The sequence below is a fragment of the Aquarana catesbeiana genome, linkage group LG05, assembly GCF_042186555.1.
Source record: "Aquarana catesbeiana isolate 2022-GZ linkage group LG05, ASM4218655v1, whole genome shotgun sequence".
In the NCBI taxonomy this organism is placed as follows: domain Eukaryota; kingdom Metazoa; phylum Chordata; class Amphibia; order Anura; family Ranidae; genus Aquarana; species Aquarana catesbeiana.
Window position 1 is genome coordinate 127,519,710 of NC_133328.1, and position 16,566 is coordinate 127,536,275.

Genomic DNA, 16,566 nt, shown 5'->3' on the forward strand with positions numbered 1-16,566 from the left:
TGTAATTTCGGAGCTGAATGTCTAGGACAGGGGTCTCCAAACTTTCTTAACAAAGGGCCAGTTTATTGTCCTTCAGACTTTAGGGGGGCTGGACCATGGCCATTGGGAGTAGAAAATATCCAGGTGTCCAGTGGGAGTAAACAATACCATATCTTTGGTGTCAGTGGGAGGACTAGTGCCCCAACGTTGGTGTCAATGGAAAGAATTGTGCCCTTTTAATGGTGTCAGTTGTAGGAATAATGCCCCATTTTTGGTGTCAGCAACAAGAATGATGCCCCGTTGGTGTCAGTGGATGGAATAATTCGTAGTCCAAGGGCCGGATAAAGGCAAGCAAAGGGCTGCATCTGGCCCCAGGGCCGCAGTTTGGAGACCCCTGGTCTAGGACACAAGGTTATGTGCCTAGTTTTTAGAGTTCTGAATGTTTTAATATAACGTTGTAATAAAAATGTAAATTTTTTTACAAATTTTTGTGTATGTTAAGCCTTAGTATGGTACTATGAAAGTCCATAGTAGCCTCTTTAACCACTTGCTGCCCTCCCGCCGTCATATGACAGCGGGACGGTGCAGCTGTTGTTCTGGGCCGCTGTCCCGGTGCGCGTGCCCGGCGGCCGCGATGTCCGCCGGGCACCCGCGATTGCCCGGTAACCGAGCAGGACCGTGGATCTGAGTGTGTACACACTCAGATCCATGTCCTGTCAGATGGGAGGAGACCAATGCTGTGTTCCTTGTACAGAGGAACACCGATCGGTCTCCTCCCCTTGTGAGTCCCCTCCCCCCACAGTTAGAATCACTCCCTAGCAACACGATTAACCCTATAGCGCCCCCTCCTGGTTAACCCCTTCATTGCCAGTCACATTTATACAGTAATCAATGCATTTTTATAGCACGGATCGCTGTATAAATGTGAATGGTCCCAAAAATGTGTCAAAATTGTCCGATGTGTCCGCCACAATATCGCAGTCACGATAAAAATTACAGAACGCCGCCATTACTAGTAAAAAAAAATTAATTATAAAAATGCTATAAATCTATCCCCTTATTTTGTAGACGCTATAACTTTTGCGCAAACCAATAAATATATGCTTATTGCGATATTTTTTACCAAAAACATGTAGAAGAATACGTATCGGCCTAAACTGAGGAAAAAATTTGTTTAAAAAAAACATTTGGATATTTATTATAGCAAAAAGTAAAAAATATTGTGTTTTTTTCAAACTTGTCACTCTTGTTTTGTTTATAGCGCAAAAAATAAAAACCACAGAGGTGATCAAACACCACCAAAAGAATGCTCTATTAGTGGGGAAAAAATGATAAAAACTTCATTTGGGTACAGTGTTGTATGACCGCACAATTGTTATTCAAAGTGTGACAGTGCTGAAAGCTGAAAATTGGCTTGGGCAGGAAGGGGGTGAAAATGCCCTTTATGGAAGTGGTTAAACTCTCTTTCGATTAGACCATTGGTTGGTCTTATCCCCCAGGTGAGGGCACATCAGTTGAGGGAATTATCACTAAAGCATGCGGATGACTGGAGCACATAATGGTGAACACTAATTAAGGAAGCAGTCGTTTAGATATGTGAACACAAGCTTGTTTTTTATGAAAGATTGAGCATATGCAAGCAAATTCATATCAAAGGACGCCTTATGGACTGATGCATTGTTTGTTTTGTTTTGTTAATGTTATACAGTATATGGTTTGATATGCTATGCTGAGTTTGAAAATTGCTATGAAAACAGATTTAAAGGGATACTAAGACATTAGCATTTTGGAGCCCCACTTTTGAATATAAGCAATTAAAATAGGCAGACACACACACAAGAAATTGACTCATAGTTATACTGACAGCAGTGTGCAGCAGCACAGATGATGACACCTCCCCGACACAACACGTCCCCTCTGGAGTCACAGTGAAGGTCTCTGTCCATGCCAGGTGGACCCTTCAGTCCACTCCAGTCCAAAGAGTGGTGACAGTCCGGCTCCCAGCTTGCCTTGCTCCCTCCCAGAACCGCACATGAGACTCCAGTCACAACATTCATCTCCCTTGCAGCGTAACATCACACGACACAGTCAGGCATCGCCTCCACCAGACCCGCCGGGGCTGCTTGAACACACTGTAGCAGGCACTCTTATAGTCTTGGCTGGCTCCGGACCAAAACAGCGCATGTGCATATCCGAACCGAGTGTTACAGCCATATTTATTTATTTTTTGATCAAAACATTTTTATTGTTAAGTTGCTCTGTTAGTACATACATTGACTGTGTCAAATAAGTAAAGGCAACATAAATGACAGATTATACCAGTCATACATAAGGAGTGAGCAATTACAGAAGACATTACATACATTGCGATGTTCTTCTAAACCAACAACTAGCACTCGAAATAAGATGTTGAACATCAGAATTAAACATTTTGTCAGCCGACGGATTGTGTGGAGTCAAGCGCTCTACAACAGAAACCTTAAGAAGAAAGGAACAATAAAACATAACCTGTGTTTCCCTTTTCCCTTCTCACCATCCCTCTCCCCTCCACCCCCCCTCTCTTGTATTTTCAGTGGGTTACTACCACAGGAGCTTGTCCACCTGCGGTGGGGAAAGACTGGGGTCATCCAGCCAAGGTTGCCAGATAAGGTTGAATTTTCGCACAGCATTCCTGCAACAGTAAGCCAATTGTTCCCTAAGGAGAAGGGAAATTTTTTGTAAAATTTAGGAAGGACAAAGATAGTCAACTGACAGCACCACATCCCATATTTGACTATGAACTAGGAATAAAGGCTATATTGCCTATAAGGGGAAAAGGGGAAAAAAAGAAGGATATTCCTTTTTCCCCAGGGACTTTTAAGGTGCTTCTTAACTCAACAATTTAAACAAAAAATTCCGTACCAATTATAAAAAATGTTTTTATTTGATAAAGATTAAAAACATCTGTGCCTCACATAGAGAAAATGAGACATAATTCTAAAAATGCATAAACATAAACAATTTCACCTAAATTCATTCACATTATACAGTGCTACATAAAGCAACTACTTAAAGGTGCCATGACAATCTGCCGCTTGCTCGACATGTTTCGCTCTAGTATGAGCTTCTTCAGGATCCTCTGTTATCGGTGCTTATCCACAGAGGATGCGTTAAGCTCCCTCAAGCCCACGTGCCGTATCTATGTCTCCAAAAAAACTGCTGTAATGGGAATCGCTCCCTTGGGACAATCTAATTGTGCATTTACCAGGGATTAGTTCATCAGAATTTGGTGCTATCTCTATTCATAAAATTTGCATTGGCTGTGAGACTCTCATGTTCCAGGCCAGGATTCATGATTGGTTCTACTAAAGGGCCTTTCTAAATACTTTATATTCCCCTGTGGTCACTTTATGGCAGTGAGGTCCCTCCTATATGAGAACCCCCCCAGTTTGAAATTGGCAGCAGCTCTATTCTATTCAGGCATTTACGCTGCACTGGTGCACTACAGCCTGAGTCCACTACAATCATTGCCTTTAAATACTCCTGAAGAAGCTCATACTAGAGCGAAACATGTCGAGCAAGCGGCAGATTGTCATGGCACCTTTAAGTAGTTGCTTTATGTAGCACTGTATAATGTGAATGAATTTAGGTGAAATTGTTTATGTTTATGCATTTTTAGAATTATGTCTCATTTTCTCTATGTGAGGCACAGATGTTTTTAATCTTTATCAAATAAAAACATTTTTTATAATTGGTACGGAATTTTTTGTTTAAATTGTTGAGTTAAGAAGCACCTTAAAAGTCCCTGGGGAAAAAGGAATATCCTTCTTTTTTTCCCCTTTTCCCCTTATAGGCAATATAGCCTTTATTCCTAGTTCTAAGGAGAAGGGAGTTGACATACATGATCCATTGTCTCCCAGTGGGGACTGTAGCTGCCATTCAGTATCAGGCTATGAGCTTTTTGGCCAGATATAACAGTTTGGTGATCATGTAATACATTCCCTTCGGGTACATCTCTACATCAATTGCCCCAGTAGGCACACTAAGGGAGTCAAGGATACTGGAACCTGGGCTAGTTTGGAGATATAGTGGGATACCTCAGCCCAGTATCGGTGGAGTTTCGGGCATCTCCAAATCATGTGTATGAAATCGCCCTGGTGCACCTTACATTTACGGCCCAAACCATGAAGCTGCACAGACATCCGATAGGCTCTGAGCAGAATGAATAGTTGTGAGAGCTTATGGGAGGCCGAAACAGAGACTGCAGGTATCGATTCTAAGGCCATGTCCCATTGTTCCCTATCTATATCACCAATGTCAGTCACCCACCGGGCTCTACATTTTAGGGAGGCAGGATCCTGAATGTAGGACAGTAATACTGAGTACACTTTAGAAATCAGGCCCCTCCAGAAGGACTTCTGTCAGTAAAGAAGAACTCGAAACAGCTAAGGGATGTGTTTGTTGTTGAGTCTTCAGGGCGTGTCTAAGTTGAAGGTATTGTTAGAACCCTTTCGAGGGTAGCAGAAATTCTGTACACAATTGTTTTTAAAATGGTCCCTATATAGGATATGCGGAAAGAACAAAATCCCCTTCTGTCTCCAATTAGAGAATCCTTGCAATTTATGCAGTTCCGGGTAATTTGAATTATTCCACAGAGGGGTAAATGCTAGCGTGCCTTTGATAGAGAATGACCTTCATACTTTCTTAAGGAGATCTACTGTCGGGGAAGAGGGGGGCATACTTGGTAGATCCATCTCCATATGGGAGGCAGCTTTCAATGTGGGGTTGGACAGAGTCACCAATTTGACTATGGGATCCACGCTTGCATCGTGACCCCACACCGCCAATTGTGGTATTTGGGAGGCTAGAAAGTACATTTTAGAATGTGGAACTGCAAGTCCTCTCCGATCTTTCCCGTATTGCAAGGTAAACAAGCCGATCCTAGCTTTTTTCCACTTCCAGATGAGATCACGCATCTGGGAGTCAATGCGTTTGAACCATTTATTAGAAATCCACATGGTTGAGTTGTGGAATATGTATAAGAGCTGTGGCGCCCATACCATTTTTATTAGGTTCACCCTTCCCACCACAGAGAGGGGGAGCTTACACCAGCTAATACATTTTTCACGTTGTCTATCCAGCAGTGGGCCCAGATTTAACCAAAGGTAATCAGTAGGGTCTGTGGACACATCACCCAAATATCTAAAGATATTGGCAACGGTAACTTGACCCACTTCCTCAGGTAGAGGTGCTGCCAATGGGTCAAGGGGCATAAGAATTGACTTGGTCTAATTGATGGTAAAACCTGAAAACTCACCAAAGTCAGTGATAATTCCCAATAATGTTTGCAATGAGGCAGTAGTGTCCTCAAGATAAAGTAGTGCGTCATCTGCATAGAGAGACACCTTTTCCTCCAATAGACCTCTGCGGAACCCCACGTCCTAGGCATGTTACAGATCAGTTACAGCCATATTTTTAACTGCCAGTCTTTTCCTGTCACTGAAATTTACTGGCAGGAGAAAAGTGCCCATTATTTACTGGCTGCCAGTAAAAATACTGACGGTTGGTAACACTGCCAACAACACTCAGGGGAGCACTGATTTCAATACAGGATGGAGAGTGTTGTCAGCCCAGCACAGGAAACATTAGGTGAAAATAAGGGAGAAGGCAGTATCTTGAACTAATTTATTTACAATAACAAATACTTATAAAAATGATCATAATAACAATATTAATTGGATGGAAACCTTGCCTAGAAAGACACTATCCAGAGAATTACAAGATTTCATGTCCCACAAAAACCAAATAAATGTATATGCCAGGTCAGTGGACCCAACTGTAGAGGGCCCTGTGCAGAAAATACATTTAGGCTACTCTTGAATGCCCATCATCCCTTCCTGCCAGGGTTCTCCGATTTAACATAAGGCACCCAAGAGCTAGTTTTTAAATCAACAATGAAAATAAAGGCAACTAAACGTTAGGCTTATTTGTGTCTTCTATTTTTGCAATATGGTCACATCTGCCTAAATCCAGCAGCTGATCTAAAGGGGGAATCATATGCAGAAACTACAAAGTCACAAGATTCTCTGCAGCACAATTAACATTTATTTATTTATTTATTTATTTATTTATTTATTTATATATATTTATTAATATTTATTTCGTTTTTCATTTTATATTTAATTGCATACTTCTTCCAGTTCTGTGAACCACAACACTTTCATGTACGAAAAAATAATGTGCAGTGTGTATGCATATCTGGACTCTGGTCACTCAGTCACAGCATTTACTGGGGTAAGATGAATCTGGTTTCATTCACAATGAGTTCCTGGTGATACCAGATAAATTAGGTTTCAGTGTTTTCTGTGAGCTGCACACCATAGGGACAGAAAGGAGCTTCATCTAGATCTAAGTCTCATAAATGGCAGAGAGTGCTAAGGAATTTGGGCAGGAAGCCTAGTTTCGTGTAGAGTGTTCAACACTTTTAGAATGAAATATGTGTGCTTGTATATACAGTATTATGTTTTGTGATCAATTCTTTCATAAGGTGAGGTTGTGGGTTCCACTGTCTGGCAAACCACTGGGGTATTAAAGTGATTCTAAAGGCTAAAGCCTTTTTACCTTAATGTATTCTCTGTATTAGGGCAAAACCCTTTCAAATGTTGCTCCCCCCCAAATACTTACCTGAGCCCAATGTCAATTCAGCACAACGGCTCTTTCCGCTCTCTCTTTCCTCACAGGACAGAGAGGCAGTTGCTGCTAATCGCAGCCTGTGAGGAGAGATGCTGTGTCTATAAACACAAGCAGCATGGCTCAGGATTGAGCCCAAAGGAGTACCTCCATAGGAGGTGGCTTCCTATGGGGCACACAACAAAGAGGAGGAGCCAGGACCGCTGGTGGAGATTACTCTGTGCAAAACCATTGCACAGAGCAGGTAATATGACATGTTTATTATGTAAAAAAAAAAAAAAAGAATACCTTTACCATAGAAACTGATATTAGAATAAATATGAGAAGATATAGTACACTGCATTTTTTAAGGTCAAGTAGCAGGTGATACATAAAATGTAACACCAATTTTAAAAGTATTTAAACAACACTAAGGACCCATTTACACTATTATGCTACAGTAGAACTTAAAGCGTTTGTTAACCCCCCCCCCCAAAAAAAAAAAAAAAGAAATGGATCCTTCTCCTTTAAAGCATGTTATATGACACAGTGCTTGTCCTGTGTCATTTGGCCCCCTGTAACACCTAAAAAACCTGGCTGATCCGGCCAGTTTCTCCCCACCCCTCTGTATACTGACCACAGTGTATCATGGCTGCTGAGACCAGACACTGTGGTCAGTTTACGTGCCGTGTCATCAGCAGCCTGCTATCTGCTCTCCTTTGTGCTCCTGTGTCCTCCTCCCCCCTCCCCTCTCTGTCTGTGTGTGAGCCGCCCCTCCTGCTGCTCTCATAACACTAACCTGTATACACCATCAGCACTGCCTCCTATTGCATTGTCCCCCTCTGTGAATGATTTATAAATATAAATGCTGCAAATACCTCATTTAAGAGCCGAGATTGCCATCACATGACCAGCCAGCTCTCTCCTCCCCTCCCCTTCCCCTCCAGACTGACATCAGCAGAGAAATCTCAGTCCCTCTTGCTGCATCTCTCAGAGGAGAAAAGGAGAAAGCTGGCCAGTCATGTGATCGCAATCTCGGCAGTGAAATTAGGTATTTGCAGCATTTATTTTTATAAATCACACACAGAGGGGGATACTGCAATAGGAGGCAGTGCTGATAGTGTATACAGGTTAGAGTGGCTTAACAACCACTTTAATAATGCATGTTATATGCATTGCCACATTGTGATACTATTTATTTTGAGTGGCACCCAAACACACTAAGGCAACGCACTTGTGTTGCAGCGTGCCATCAGTTTTATTGCCAAGAAATAGTGTGTGTCTGAATTATGGCATATTATTTATGCACTGGCAGCTCATTATTTTCAATGGGCCACCTTAACGCAATGCGTTAAAAAAGATCCCTGCTTAGCTTTCAAGACTTGCCCACCTTCATGTCAGTAAAAAACAGATATCCATGCAGGAAGCAACAGTAAGGGCAAATGAGAGGAGAATGTTAAGTATTTATTTAGTTCCAGTGTTTTCAGTGAAGGATTCTTTTAAAGCTACAGCATAGAAAATCGTTATAAACAACTGTGCACTTCCAACCTAATAGCTACAGTTTTGGGAGGGCCCTTTTTAGCTCTAGTGCTCCCATGCATAAAACCAGGACTGTTAAGACATGATTTAACAAGTCTGGTGTGAACAAACTTAAGTGGCTAGCACAGAGTCCTGACCTCATCCCTGCTGAACATCTTTGAGATGAATTGGAACACCATTTCCAAGTCTGGTCTTCCAGGCTTGGAAATAGAGAGGGAGAATATCTAAAAGGAGTTTTACCGACCTTATCCCTTGCTCCCCCGGCAGTCTGCAGTTTCTTGTTCCCTCCAACACTCCTGTGGGAGTGAGGGAAAACATAAGTAAATCATTTTAATGGTACCCTAGACCAGGGGTCTCTAAACTTTCGAAACAAAGGGCCAGTTTAATGGCCTTCAAATTTTAGAGGTGCTGGACGGTAGTCAGTGGGAGTAGGAAATACCCTGGAATCGGTGGTAGTAAATAATGCCATAGGCTTGGTGGTCAGTGGGAGTAAAAAAAATATATATCTTTGGAGTCAGTGGAAAGAATAGTGCCCCATCATTGGTGTCAATGGAAGGAATAGTGCCTCGTATTAGTGGTAAAAATAGTGCTCCAAGGTACGGATAAAGACAAGAAAAGGGCCACAGTTTGGAGACCACCTCCCTAGACAAAAATGAACTACATTGGTAGTTTTTAAATTTGTATGGAGTTCAGCGTAACCACTTGCCGACCAGCCACTGTCATTATACAGCATTCCCGCAAACCGCCGTAGCTGTACATCGGTCCCTTTAACAGCTATAGCAGGCGCCCGCTGCAAGACGGGGAGCTGATGCGTAAGACTAGCGGCCATAATGTTCGCCGGCCACTAGTGACCCCTCCACAGAGCGGAAGAACGGGTATCTGTCAATGTACACACAATTCCCCGTTCTGTCAGGGGAGTAGAGAGTGATTGCCTGTTCCTAGTGATTAGGAACAGCGATCTCTCTCTACTGCCAGTCAGTTCAGTCCCCCCACAAATAGAAACACCTTCCAGGGAACACATTTAACCCCTTGATCGTGCCCTAGTGTTAATCCTTTCCCTACCGGTGTCATTTATACAGTAATAAGTGCATTTTTATAGCACTGATCGCTATATAAATGTCAGTGGTCCCAAAAAAGTGTCAAAAGTGTCCGATCTGTCCGCCGCAATGTTGCAGTCCCGCTAAAAATCGCTGATCACTGCTATTACTAGTAAAAAAAAAAAATAATATTAATAAAAATGACATAAATATATCCCCTATTTTGTAGACGCAAACTAATCAATATACGTTTATTGATATTTTTTTTACCAAAATTATGTAGAAGAATACATATTGGCCTAAACTGATGAAGAAATTATTTTTTAGGGATATTTATTATAGCAAAAAGTGAAAAATATAGTTCTTTTTTTCAAAATTGTCACTTTTTTTATTTATAACGCAAAAAAATAAAAACCGCAGAGATGATCAAATACCACCAAATAAAGCTCTATTTGTGGGAAAAAATGGATGTCAATTTTTTTGGGTACATCGTTGCACGACCGCACAATTGACAGTTAAAGCGACGCAGTGCCGTATCGCAAAAAAAAGGCCTGGTCATTAAGGGGGAAAATCTTCTGATCTGTAAGTGGTTAAAGATACCGCTATCCATATATCCACACATGATTCATCAGATCATGAGAGGGAGATCATATAAAGTGAATGTGAGACAGTAAAATTCTAATTATAAGCTCCAATAGTAAAACATACCATAAATGTATCACAAAACGCTATACAATTTTTTTATACCGGGGTAAATCCTAATAAAAGTAGTCAGAATTGGGCTTTGTAAACAATAGATACTATAGGGGTTAAATGTTATAAATTTTAGTGTTTGCATTTGATTTCTGGATGCTACACCCTCTTGGCCATGGTATTTCTGCTTATTGTTAGTGTTGTGACTCACCTTTTTATCCTCCGCACAGGAGCAACGCTCCCTCACCACATTCCATTGCTGTTTGGGTGGGGATGTGGGCAGGTAATGGCGTCACAGAACGTGCAATTGTCATTGAACAGGCCTGGTCACCTATTCACATCACAGAGTGTCACTTCTTGAAGAAGTATCAACAAGGACGAATACAAATCGTCACAAGAAGCACACGGCCGCTGACACATATGAGCTGTCAAACATGTTTGACCGCTAAAAATATTCAACTCAAATATTTAATGAGTTGTTATTACCTATCTGTGAATACAATTCATAGACCTGTTAATCTGTGCACAATTAACTCACCACCTTCATCTACAAATTAATTCAGCAATTGTATTAAAGTGTGAATAGCTGACTCTACTGCTGAATGATGCAGATGATACATGATTGCAAGTTACCTGAGAATTAATGAGCCCGCCATTGTTTTGTAAAAGCCACATGTGCACTGTATAAAAGATAAATAGATATCTAATTATGTGCTGACTAATTCTGTCTGGAATGTACGGCTGAGTTTTATTTACATGTTCTCATTAGTACGACCTGGCTAAAACTTGCAACATCTATCTGTAAAATTCAAATTCATAACATGAAAGAGAAGGAGACAGTTTTTTTTTATAAGAAACCTGTCAATTTTCTTGCTAATCCCACAACAGCAAGCGACATAGGTCTACCTTCAAGCTATGTTCACATTTGAGCATCGCAACAGCATGCGTTTTTGGGGGGTTTTGCATGTTTTTATGTGTTTTTGGTGCAATTATAGTTCAGCCTATTCTCTTGAATGATTTCCAATAACAAGTCGCGCTATATTTCCATAAAGTTATTCCATGCTGTGAATAAAAATAATTCAATCTTTCTAAAGTGAATATCTTATATAAAATTAATCAAATTGCACATTGTAAACAGTCCACTCTTATTGATAGTAGATCTCCACTGTGAAAACATTATAGGAGATCTCAAGCGCTTCTGGCTTAATACCTTAAGTCCCGGAACCACAGGTTGCAATCGAGAGCCGGCCAGCTCGGTGTTCTATACTGCATGATTTGCTTTTAACAAATGTAAGTGAAATACTTTTTATTTTATTTAAATAAAATACCCAAAGATTTTATGCTATGGAAGCCTTTATCACTTTTTTATGGGAAACATCTGGCAAAGCATACCTGTAAGGGTCACAACTCCTGGGAAGACGCTGGGACCTTGGCTGTGTGCAAACAAAAGGCCCGGGCTGGGTATTAAGCCAGAAGCGCTTGAGATCTCCTATAATAAGAGATCAACAGGAGTCGGTAAGTGGCAGTGTGTGTGGAGGTGGAAGGCAGATCTTTTCTCTCATCACCATTCCTGGGTGCATTGTGTGTTGAGACAGTGGACATCTACTATCAATAAGAGTGGACTGTTTACAATGTGCAATTTGATAAATTTTATATAAGATATTCACTTTAGAAAGATTGAATTATTTTTATTCACAGCATGGATTCACTTTATGGAAATATAGCGTGACTTGTTATTGGAAATTGTTGATTGATGTATGTATCTGCCAGGAAGTCGCAGCTTTTTTTCTATATTTATTTCAATTTTTATTACAAATCACAATTTATATCACAGAGTATTTGGGACAGCGCAGTAATTTTAAATTATTCTATTGAATGGGCCATTGAGAACCACGATGACCATGAATTGCTAAGAGCTCTGTGCCTACTGATTGTCGAGAGCAGCATCCTCAAGATGATACAGTTCGATGAGTTAGGCCCCTTTCACACGATTGGACCGTTCAGGTCCACCTGTCAGTTTTGGCGGCGGACCTGAACGGGCGCTCCATGTTAGCCTATGGAGCGACGGATTTTAGCGGAAACATGTCCGCTGACATCCGACCCGGCCTGATCCGCTAAAAGCAGACGGATGGCCCTACGTCCAGGTCCATCGCTGGCGGATCGGATCGGGTGAGATCGGATGAAAACGGACATGCCGCTCAGTGAGCAGAGAGGGACCTGTCATCCACTGGCTCAGCGGAGATCAACGGAGAGATCTCCCACTGAGCCAGCGGACCGAGGCGGACTCCGTGGAAGCGGAGTCCGCCTCGTGTGAAAGGGGCCTTAGTTAAAGAATTTGCAGATGCTAAGTGTAAGAAGAAAGACTTTCTGCTAATATTTTAATGTTATGCATAACTGATGTGATATATAAATTGCCAGTTCCAATTACCTGTGTAATGTGTATTCTTACAGTTAATAAAATTGAGGAAAAAAATCAGACAAGTGTCTTTTATTCGGGACCTAGAAAAGAGGGGGGTATTTGGGACTTTGAATGAAGCACAACAAAGAGCCTCCATCCCTGGTTCAATTTGAAAATAAAGGGGAGTTGGGACTTTAAATGAAGCAATTGAATAGTGGAGGTAAAAATCAATAAGAATTGTTTTATGAATATCATAGACATAAAACCAATGAAAGAATGATTTCATTTATATACATAAAGCTTACACACGGCATGAACATGATAGATGAAAGAGTACATACATAACAACACATGATCACAACGAATACATGGTAATTGATGTAGATATATACAGTAGCATGGCATACAAGAGCCAACAGCAGATACTGGATACCAGCATCTGTGCCCACATGATATGTGTGCATCCACTGAGTGGTGTAATAGCAAAGTCATCAAACATGATAGGTAGTAGATAAGTAACATGAATAATAAAAGAAAAAACTCCAAGTGAAGGGGAGGAAAAAAAGAAAAATATTGGACTTAAAAAACTGGACCACCAAACAAAAATCCTAAACCAAGAAAAACTCACCACAGTGTCGCATCAATGCAGCACCAGCACATGCATGTAGCTAGTGTTAAAAAAACCCAGGAAGTGACTGGCCATGTGAACAGCCCGCTACAAATGGGGGATATTTGTATGTATGCCACCAACGCCACGTGTGAACCAATGGAGGGAAAGGGTCTGCACCTGAGCTGAGTAATCAGTCAGTAACCGGCGTGGAAACTCCTTCATGCTGGAACACGAGAGTGTGACGTTGAACATCGGCGTAATGACGTCATGCGCAAAGTGTGAGGGACGTGACGCCAATGCGCAAAGAGGCGTCTGCCCGAGCCTCCCGGACACTTAAGTGCACAGGGAGGTGGGGGAGGACCCACTGGGCGCATCGCAGCTCCAGCAACAAATCAAGACCACGGCGCCATCCAGGCATTCATTAGATTACATAGGCACACAACACTGACCAGGTAGTAAATAGGCATTAGGCAATAGGACACAAACAATCGAGAAACCACTGAACCGGTACCGGGAATTCTGCTTGTAAATAGTACCATGCGCACCACTAATGAATACACGTATAGAGGAACAGTATGTATAAGTGTCCCCAATATATGAACCTTACAAAAGGCACCCTATCAATGAGGGCAAACCTCACACAGGGACAGCAGGGGAACATTGCTGATCTCAATATTCAAATGCTTCCATCCCTATGCATATAGAAAAGAGGGGGTGATTTGGGACTTTGAATGAAGCACAATGAAGTGCCTCCATCCCTGGTTCAATTTGAAAATAAAAGGGAGTTGGGACTTTAAATGAAGCAATTGAATAGTGGAGGTAAAAATCAATATGAATTGTTTTATTAATATCATGGACATAAAACCAATGAAAGAATGATTTCATTTATATACATAAAGTGTGCACAAGGCATGAACGTGATAGATGAAAAAGTACATTCATAACAACACATGATCATAATGAATACATGGTAATTGATGTAGATATATACAGTAGCATGGCATACAAGCAAATACTCAATACCAGCATCTGTGCCCACATGATATGTGTGCATCCAATGAGTGGTGTAATAGCAACGTCATCAAACATGATAGGTAGTAGATAAGTAACATTCCATGTGTGGTGTAGCTGTGGCATCAGGTAAAGGTCAACGCGTTTCGTGGATATCTCCACTCATCAGGAGCAGATGCGACAGATTCCTATGGAATATATGAATATAATAAACCACACTCTAAAATAAAGAGGGAGAATATCAAGAAGGATGGATGTTTATTGTATAGAAGTGGTTAGCCAACCACACTTACCAACTGAGACAGCGAATGCGTCATGTGATAATTGGGACATAACTTCGTCATGGGAGCTGAGGTGGCAATATAAAAGGATGTGACAACGAACTGTATGAGAGAGTGCAGAGTGTGTCAATAATCTCCATATGGCAAATAGTGATGGTGTGTGACTCATCAAACGGAGATATCTGGGAACAAAATTGAATATATGTATAATTATAACAGTATTGGGCTATAAAAAATATAGGTAAATAATAGTGAGCCCAGTGTGTCTCCACAGAGAGTGATGACAAAAATAGTGGCAATAATTACTAATAAGCCTGTATATGAAGAGTAGTTGGCAGATACCTAAGTAATATGTGCATCATGCATAATAAAAGAAAAAACTCCAAGTGAAGGGGGGAAAAAAAAGAAAAATATTGGACTGAGAAAACTGGACCCACCAAACAAAAATCCTAAACCAAGAAAAACTCACCCCAATGTCGCATCAATGCAGCACCAGCACATGCATGTAGCTAGTGTGCAAAAACCCCAGGAAGAAACTGGCCGTGTGAACAGCCCGCTTCAAATGGGGGATTTTTGTATGTATGCCACCAACGCCACGTGCGTTAACCAATGGAGGGAAAGGGTCCGCACCTGAGCTGAGTAATCACTCAGTAACCGGCGGGGAAACTCCCTATCCTTTTTCGGGACCTAGGGTATTTTTATTTTTTTTTAGAACCAATGCAGTTTATCATTCATTTCAGTTCACTTTTTATTAGTCATATAATTTAACTTCTATGTTAAACTTAAAGTGCCCCTGACCCCCAAGGTCTAAATCCGGCACTGGGCTCAACCATGCATTTGTAAACACCCCATCCACCTCCTCCAACCACAAGTAAACTAGGCCTTTAGAATGGCCATAGCTTTCTATCTTACTTTTACTTAGCTCTGTTTATGACAGCACTGATTCTTGATAAGCATGGTCTTGTGGGAATAGAACTAGGATTTTGTTCAGATTTGGGGTATGGATTATAATTACCCTGATCTGAGAGTTTAAAAAGAATGTCAGCATGTACTGCTTTGACTTTTACTGGTCATCTTTAAGGTGACCAGATTTTTATAATGAAATCTGGGGACACCCTACTGACCACACTCACTTTTAACTACACTCACAAAATCAAGCCCCCCCCCCCATTTCAATCAATATTTAGACCATAAAAAACAATATGTAAATGTTAACACCCATAAGGGTAATCTATGTGGTTTCACAGATAAAAAGTGAACTTGACTAGAATTATGACAGACATGGGGCACCCTGGCATAGAATACAGAACAAATTTCTGGCCAGGATCTGTCTTTTTGTTGCTGGAGGGCTACCACCGCAAAATGACAGACTTCCAGATGATGTTAGTTTACAAACATGTTAGGACTGCAGGGTTAATTTCATTTAAATGAAAATATCATTGAAAATATTTTCGTTGACAAAATTAACACTATTTTAGTCTACTAAAATACAACTAAAACTAAAATAATTAAGATGAATAAAATACAACTAAAACTAAAATGGCATTTTTGTCAAAAGACTATACCTAAAACAAAATCGAAATTTGACGTCAAAATTAACACTGTACTGCTGGTGAACTGGCCAGATATGGCCTGTTTATTAGTTCATGTGCATAACTGTAAACAGGCTAGGTTCAGGTTAAACTCATGTGCAATCCGAACCTCAATCTCACCACTAGCTGCACTTAAGTGTTGTTTTTAGGAGCAAATTTTAGATTTACAGTTACGAAATTAGGTGCATAGTAATGGTAATTTACTTAACTTACATTTACAAAGTGAATATATAATGTCTTAAGTCATATTATTATCAGTGCAAAGTTAATTCTTGCTAAAAGTCATATGTGTTGATATTACTATTTTTTTTGCAACTAATTGGGCCCAATACCTCTTATATATCCTTTATGTACCAAAATCCCATGGAGTGTAACCTGGAAATGGCAATGCCTTTATTGGTATATAGTAGTCAAAACAGCCCTGGGTGCGGAGTAATCACAATTTTATGAAATACTGAAAGTTACTGGAAATGTTTACTATACAACAACATTGTGTTTCAGTATAAAACAAACACACCTTGTGAGCATAGTGCCCTTATATTGAAGTTAAAGGATGACTTGAAAGGGAAGCGACAAGCCACTTAAGAATTTGATTAAATCAGGATTTAACTCACCCATGTAACGCATGCAGTCATGAGTTGGCTTGGAAGTGAACACATAACTTCTAGATTGAGTCATCAACTGTACTGCTTGCACGAGGAAATACCTGCCACCCTTTAGAAGCCGAAATTTAGAACTATGGACAGTTTTTAGTAACCAGGTATGTTCACATTAGGAA